At 44.0% G+C, this 7,977-nt stretch overlaps 1 protein-coding gene across 4 annotated transcripts in view; it reads right to left on the reverse strand.

Moving 5' to 3' along the window:
* Nucleotides 1-7,057, reverse strand: part of plxna1b (plexin A1b) — a 180,199-nt gene extending 173,142 nt beyond the window's left edge. For 3 of the 4 annotated variants that reach the window (XM_079342276.1, XM_079342274.1, XM_079342275.1), the window contains exon 1: nt 6,767-7,056. The gene's annotated coding sequence lies outside the window, so the exon portion shown is untranslated. Of the gene's footprint in view, nt 1-6,766 lie in introns of all 4 variants that reach the window. The other variant, XM_079342273.1, reaches the window with a different exon arrangement.
* Nucleotides 7,058-7,977: the final 920 nt, after the last annotated feature.

The following is a 7,977-nucleotide window of genomic DNA, read 5'->3' on the forward strand; positions in this document are numbered from 1 at the left end:
GTGTGTGTGGTTTATGAGCTGTGTGCACACACAAACACATCCCAGATTACAACTAATGGAAAGAGAGAGAGAGAGAGGGATCTTACCTGTGTCCTCTAAGCATTTGCACACACTTTCTCAAAGTCCATTATCGTATGGGGAGGGGGGGGAGACGACACCTCTACACTGCTGACCCGCCAAGCTATGTCCCTCTTCCTTCCGCTAACATGACGACTGCTACTGGTTAGTGCACAGCACAGCCACAATAAAAGAGCCAGACAGGTAGCTGGCCGATTTATAGGCTAGCCCACAGACATGCTTTCCCTGGGCAAGTGGTTCTCTTCAAAGACCCGCCTTCTATTAGTCTTATTTACAGGGCTGGGGAGAAAAGACCTGAATTATTAAAGATTCCCTTTGGTAAATACAACAGAAACCAGGAGGGTGCGTGTGTATGTGGTGGCAAAGGGGGGCTAAGATGGAAGACAGAATGAAGAAGTAGGAGATACAGAGACTGAGAATATAGAAAAAGCAAGTGAGCAATTATAAGTTGCAGCACCATTAACATTAATCACAACCATAAACGCCCATCGGCCTGTGTAAACTCCTTCATGGTGGAGAGTTACCTTATATTAACAAGAGGGATGCCCGAGCTCTCACTAATACAGCCACATTCAAATAGCATCCTTTCGACACATCATCAAATGCACTGAAGAAGTGCACTGCTTATCTCAATGCAAATACATGCAGAGGCACACACCCACAGTGCACTGCCTCCTCTCACACAGTGCTTCTCATTAACAAGCCAAACATGCCTGAAGAAGCAGACAGACTCGGGTGAGCACGGTAAACAACCAGTAGGCTCCCTCATCAAGGCTGAGACTATCTCGGCATCAGCGACACGCACGTTCTGCCGATGATCCTGACAGGAGGGGTCGAACACATCCGCTCAAGGATCTGCTTCTTCTTTTTCTTTTTTTTTAACCCTGAAACGATGAAACTGGTGTTCTTTACTTTAAAGGGGAAAGTAAGAAAGGTAAAGACTGGGTGGGTGGGTGAGGATGTTTTTTTCAGGATTCAAACGTTTATAGCTTTTTTTTAATTCTTCTATTTAATCATAATCAAACATCTTAGAACCTCTGTACAGCACTCTCATTGCACATCTCTTCAGACCAACACAATACAGTAATAAGCATTGTACAGAGGGACAGATGAATCAACAGAATCCATAAATATGTTGCCGTTTTTGCCAGACAATTAGTCCATGCAAGTAGGAACAAAAAAGATGACAGTTATTTACAGTAAACTGACGATCCCCCCCCCCCAAGAAATCTGTGAAGGATTCCTAGATTGTTTGACTGCTACAGTAAATCTTTCCTCTAAATTTAGAGACCAATAAAGATGACAGGTGTAGCTTTTGTCTCATGTTACAGGAAGAGGCGCAACCTCCTGATCGATAGCAGGCAACGGATCTTCTCCCCGGGAAATGCAACAAGAGACGTCGTTTCTTTCTGTCCGAGCAAATCAAGGCCCGCGCTGCCCGTCTGAGTCAGAGTCTGCAGGGAGATGGACAGAATGCTGACGAGAGCGCTAGCGTGCAGGGGGCGGACGTCATACGACGGGGAGGTGCCCACTGGCTGTGGTTGTGGTGGGGTTTCTGTCCAAGGCCAGTGGGTCAGAAGAGGAAGCTGCATGTTTGGACCTTCAGGCAGAACCTTCAGTTTGACTGTAAGTCAGTGTAAGTGGTGACATGCCAGGATCTGAGGGTCAAACATAACCAATGACAGTGTGGGGGTTTTTGGGTTTGGATGAGAGCCAATTCCACAAATTATGAGAATGTCAATGAGATTTTTTTTTCCAAATCCAATTCAGTGTTCCTGTCAAGAAAAAGAAACAAGGGTGTGCAAAAAGGGGAACAAGGAGAAACGCTTTGTGCCCTACTTCACTCAATCTCATCACTCCGCTTTACAGTTCAAGCAAACTTATCAACAGCCCTTTGAACAAAAGGGGACCACGTCAATTCTGCTCCCCAACAGGCAGCAGCGGAGACGCCACTTATTTTCAATTTGCAGCCAGATAAGCAGGCTGTTTTTGATACTGTCAGAACCAGAGAGATTTTTTTTTTCCATTCCAAGTCGTCTTGAGTGAGTGGCCTTTTTAGAGCCTGCTTCAAACAACATCCCCCGTACCCGAGCAGCTGTCACTTTCAGCAGGCACTGCGGAGGACGGACACGGGGGAGGGGTCCTTTGAAGGAATGCTTAAAAGTGGGCGATAAAAATAAACCGAGAGAGAGGAGAAAATTAATTATACATAACAGACAGTTCACTTGGATGAGCGCGACAGAAACAGAAACTGAGGCTGCTTCCCTCAAAAGAAAAAGAAAAAAAAGCCATTTTCTGGCAGAGGAATTTTCTGTTGGTCGTATTTATTTGGCAAGATCTGAAGTGAGGGATGCAACAAGGAATCTTTTTTTTTTTTTTTTTTTTAAAGGTCAATGTGTCAAACAACACAGACCAGGCTTTCATTTCAAATTCTCTTTGTTGGCACTTGCTTCATGCGTCCTCTCTAATTCAGGCTGTTTCTGGAGACTAAAATAACATTTTGCCATCCCGCCGTGCACCCTCCTTAAAAATGTGATGAGGCTCGCAGATAGCTCAGTCTACCTTTAAATTCCCTTTCTGATTGGCACTGATGAAGGTTTCTGCTGCCGGCTCACCTGCAAACTCACCCCTTGATATGATTCGTAATGCACCAGCACTTTGCAGTTCAACACCGCCCACTGACTCTCAATCCCAGCTTCTTATTTGGGCCAAATGGAGGTCATTCCCATTTGAGCAGTCAGTCAAGACAGGCCCGCCAGGTATTGGCGAGTGAGTTTATTTCATATTAAGGCTTGTCTGCTGGAGAGGTGTTAGCACCATGAGAACTGTGTGTGTGTGTGTGTGTGTGTGTGTGTGTGTGTGTGTGTGTGTTTGTGTGTGTGTGTGTGTGTGTGTGAGGATGTGTGTATGTGACAGGGCCTTTGGGTACAGCCCTGCTGCTGGTCCCTCTTTAGTGCGTTTTAATATTTCTGCTGCTGTGTGCCTCCTGCCTCAGGGTGCCACACTCACCCAAGGAAGAGACCAAGGAAAACACTTGAATAGGGAATAAAGAGAGAGGATTGGATGAGGTTAAAAAAAAAAAAGAGATCGAAGGTTGAGAGGTAAGAAGGGACATAAAAAAATCAAAAAAAGGACTGATGTGTTAAAAAAAAAAAAAGGACAACTGTTGCTTGAACAAAACTCACTCGGAGCTGAGCGCCGGCAATTCTGTTAACCTCTTGAGCAAGACTGACACAAATGAAAACTTATGTAATAAAAACACACCATCTCTACCGCCTGTGATATGAACACAGATATTGCATTACAGCGCTGCTGTGCCAAGAAGGAAGTCCTCAATCACACAAGACTTTAGCCTGGGACACTCTGACATAACCCTTGTATCGTTTTTTTTGGGGGGGGGGTCCTCTATCGATCATAGTAATACATGCTTCTTCACCTTATCAAGACCAGTCCCACCAGAAGTGCTCTTGAGGACTGATTGAAAAAAAAAACAGAACTGGGAGGAGGAGTGTGGAACGTGTGCAGAGAAAAGGATGAAAGCTGGAGAGGAGGAAGAAGGAAGACAAGCAGCATGCAGGGAGACGGAGAGAAAGGGCGTAGGAGAAAGAGAGAGAGAGAGGACGGGGCAGAATCATTGGGAGAAACAGAAAACAGAAAAGGGTGGATGGGTATCTGGTGTTGAAGGATGGAGGCAGACGTCGACAACGATTGGTTCCCAACAGTAAGAGCCACAGAAAGGGGAAGGAGGAAAAACTGGGAGAGAAAGCCTGAGTGGCAGCATCAATGTGGAGGAGAGTGGTAGGCAGAGAGAGGAGAAAAGGCTGAGGTTGACACACTGGTTTAAAATATCCACCAGTAAGGGAAACTGGAAAAGGAGCTATTTTTTTTCATTTAGTCTGGCAATGGAGAGACACACTGCTCACTATGAGTGTGAACGCAGCCCATATAGATCGACTCACTGCATGAAAGCAATGAATCACAGTACAGTACACCCTAAAGGACACAGCTCGGCACTGAAAATCTTTTCACGTATAAAAACTATTTCAGTGACCCAATGAAGTTGTTTTGTTTTGTTGTTTTTTTTTTACTCCAGCTGAAAAGTCTCAAGAGATCTGCATGATGGAATTCAATTTAAATCCCCTCTGTTATTCCGCCTTTAAAATCCATCAACACACGCCCGTAAATTAAAATATTTAGGGCTTTTCTTAAAGTGCCAATTTGGGATTCAGTCCTCACTTCAGCACCAGCCCTCCTGCTTTGTCATCCATCTACAATCTAATTAGACTTTAAATATGCTGCTCAATGAAAAGTCCAGAGGAATGCAACGTGGAGGGGGGGGGGGCACACAAAGGCAGGAGCAGAGGGGGTGCAAAGTGCACATGTCAGCTCGGATTCCAAAGTTTGGACATCACAGATTTTAGCCTTCATGGCAGCAGCTCGACCGGACAGGGCAGACTTTCAAAAATTCATGACACTGCTGGGCTATTGTGGGCCAGATCTGTATCATAATTAGGGAAGATTGAGGCAAATTGTGTGTAATTTTCTGCCTGGGCTGCCAGCTTTCATGTGAATTGCCATGCAAGGTTACCAAAAAGATTTCAGGAAGAAGTTCAGCTGTGTAAGGTGGGAACTTTTTTGGGGGGGGGGGAATTCTTGAGGGGAGATTCATCTAAGTGTGATTGTTTCCTGCAGATATTCTCTGAATTCTTTTGTCATCAAGGTCAGATAATAAGTGGCTGATTATCTACATGTGAACATATTTATATGTATTATCCATCGCTGTCCTGATTGCTAATCAGTGTTTTTATTCTTATTCCCAGACTATTCTCAAAAGTAAAGGGTCTAATCCTTGCGCCAGTTGGGTCTGTCACATGACTGCCACTCCTTGCTGCCAGTCACACGCTGGTGTAAAGTGGGCTTGTTTTGACTGAACAAGTTAGGTACACCTCTTGCTCCGCTGTTGTTGGCGAGGTGTCACTCAGTCCGTGGCTGAACGATTTAGGAGCTGTGACTGGCCGACACACCTCTTAAACAAACACTCATGTCACGCTTTAAATCCGGCGTCATTTACATGTGAATGCTGCTCCACGCATTGAACTGTCATTAAGGAGCTGCTGCTTGACGAAACCGAGACAAAACTGGGTCACGTCACATTTTTATAGAGTTATGCCGTTAGTCATACAACGCTGGTGTCTTGCAGGGAAGCCAGAGGAGATAAGACACACAAGTACCACCACATTAGATTTCACTGTTTTACTGATATGCACAATTTCTGTTTAAATAGTAGCTGAATTTTGCAGTAATCTCTTTGCAGATGGCCCTGCTGCCCCTCCTTGCTCTCCCAAAATGAACAAGGATGCATATATGTCTGGTCTCTGGCTCCTCTAACATGATTCATAAATACACATTTCAATTGGGCTCCAAATGAATTCACTTGTACAGTGCAGGGTCTGGGTGGGTAGACAAATTTGGTTTACTCGGATTTGGTTTGAAAATACAGTTGAGGAGAATCCGATAGAGCAATAAGAGCATTTTCAATAGCTGACAAGATACGCACTCCTCACACCCACAGACAGCTCTCCACTCCAGCCCTGCTCAAAGGGGGGAATTCAATTGCTGTCGAATAACAAAGCCCACAAATTGCCTCCCGTTCGTTAGCAGATTAACGCTCTTCTCACAACACACCAACACAATTTCTAATTATTTCAAAGCTAATAGGTGAATCGATTTTTTTTCCCTTCTTTTACGCAAACAACCACGTCCACCTCCCCAGAGAAACCCAGCACAACTCCTCCCTCAGGTCCATTTACAACAGAACGCCAGCGTAGGATACATTCAAATCTGTCCAGATGAACAAGCAGCTAACAAACACGAAAGCAAAATGTTGCATGTTGAGCTACAGAGAGAGAGAGAGTAAGTGTCAGCTTCGTGAATACCTGTAATCATGTATCATGGTGGGTTGTGGTGGCATTCCTGCTCTGAGGCAATGCAACAGTAATACGCACCCTCCACAGTACTGTGAGCCATTCCTATTTAACACGAACTGTTACAAGAGGTTTATTTCACTTCATAATAACACAGAGAAGCCTTTCCACGCCTGATATGTTTAAGTCTATCCGACGTTCCTCTAAACTCGCCTCACACTGCACCAAATCTGACGAACACACACCTACCTTTTATACTTATTTGAAGTTCCAGGTGCTTAAAGTGAAACCAGTTTTAAGAACCGGCCCCATTTTATAAATGTAACCAAAGTTGACCAGTTAAAGCTTCATTCGGCGCCATAATTATCCATAGTTTCTGTTCTGTTTCGGTGCGGGTTAATTCGAACAGTGGCGGTCACACCGGGGCGCACACCGCTAACACAAGCACGCGCACAACACACACCTCAATGAAAGCGTGATAATAGCGCTTCTCTCCCCGTCTTCGTGCTTCTTAAACAGCCTGGTTTGGTCGGAGTCTCCAGGCTTTTCAAACTCGTGGAGTAAAACAAAAACATGCACGGGCGACGGAGACAACATGAGGAGAAGCGGGAGGAAAACAGCACGACAAACTCACCACACGGTTGCACACTGGCAGGAGAGGAAAAAAAAACATGTAACCTAAATATTTCTACCGGCTCCACCAAAACCCGCTGCTTCCAAAGGGAGAGAAAAAAGGCTCGCGCCGGAGTTTTCAAGGCACTTACCTGTTCAGGTGATCCTGAGGCTCGATATCCTCGCCATGGTTTTAAATTCCAAAACTTAGGGACATTCCTCTCTGGTCACGGAGCGGCGGTGCTCTCTCTCCGGCGGCTCCCTGCGTGTGAATGGATTGGAAAGGAGAGGAATGCAACTCACATGAGGTGGGGGAAGAGAGAGAAGAGGAGGCGCTCTACTGCTACAGTTCCTCGCTGAGCCCATAGAGGGCGCCCCCGCGCCAACTCATGGTTGGACGAATTCACTTGCGAGAGCTTGAGAAATAATCACCGTTTTGCCACATTTTTACTATGTTAACTAAAACTATGTTCTTTATTTTCTGTTGAATATAATCACATTAACGGTTGTAAAAGTATATAAATTATTGTGTTAAATATTATATTATTGTAATGTATTTAGGCTAGTGGACAACCATGTTCTTATTTTCAGTGAAATGAGTCCATAAAATGTCACCCAAAGTAAAGACTTTGTTGATTGTTGTCTTTTAGGCATGTTTAATTGCACACCAAAGCAATATTAACTTTATTTTTAGTTTAAACACTTAAACACTAAACACATTAAACACTTGACACAATTATATCACATTTACTGTAAAATATTACCCAAAAGTGGTCATTTCATTTTACACACATGCCCCCAGGATTTTGTAACTATGCAGTATGAGTCTGGTCTGGTGAGACTACAAGTTTTTGAGTAGGAGTTTCTCTGGTGTTGGTCGTCTCCCAACCCAGCCTGGTTAACGGTTCGATTCCCGAGCTTCTGCAGTCAAATTTATTTATTTTTTATTAAAGGACCATGTACAATATCAACCATAAAGGTTGCCATTTGATGCCTCGTGTACCAGAGTAAGCTTGGAACTGGGAAGTGTCTTTATACCTCTAGTTCCTGCTGTTGTGTAATATGAATGTGGAGAGAAATTAGAATAGTACTGATGGTTAGTTGGGTGTTTTCCATAACAGCCTCTGCCTGTATGTTAATGTGGTGTGAATGTGACATGTCGGGTAAAAGCACTAAACAACCACTATAGTCCAAGTCCATTCACCATTAATGACTTTCAGTCAAATGGTAAATTGTTCATACTCAATTAAAAAAAAAACTCAACATTGACATAAATACACTTCAAACAATTTTTGTAATCAACATTTTTACAAGTGAAAAAACACTTGTATACACACGTATATTTCTTGGACAACTTAATCTG

The sequence above is a fragment of the Symphodus melops genome, assembly GCF_947650265.1.
Source record: "Symphodus melops genome assembly, chromosome: 4".
Classification (NCBI taxonomy): Eukaryota; Metazoa; Chordata; class Actinopteri; order Labriformes; family Labridae; genus Symphodus; species Symphodus melops.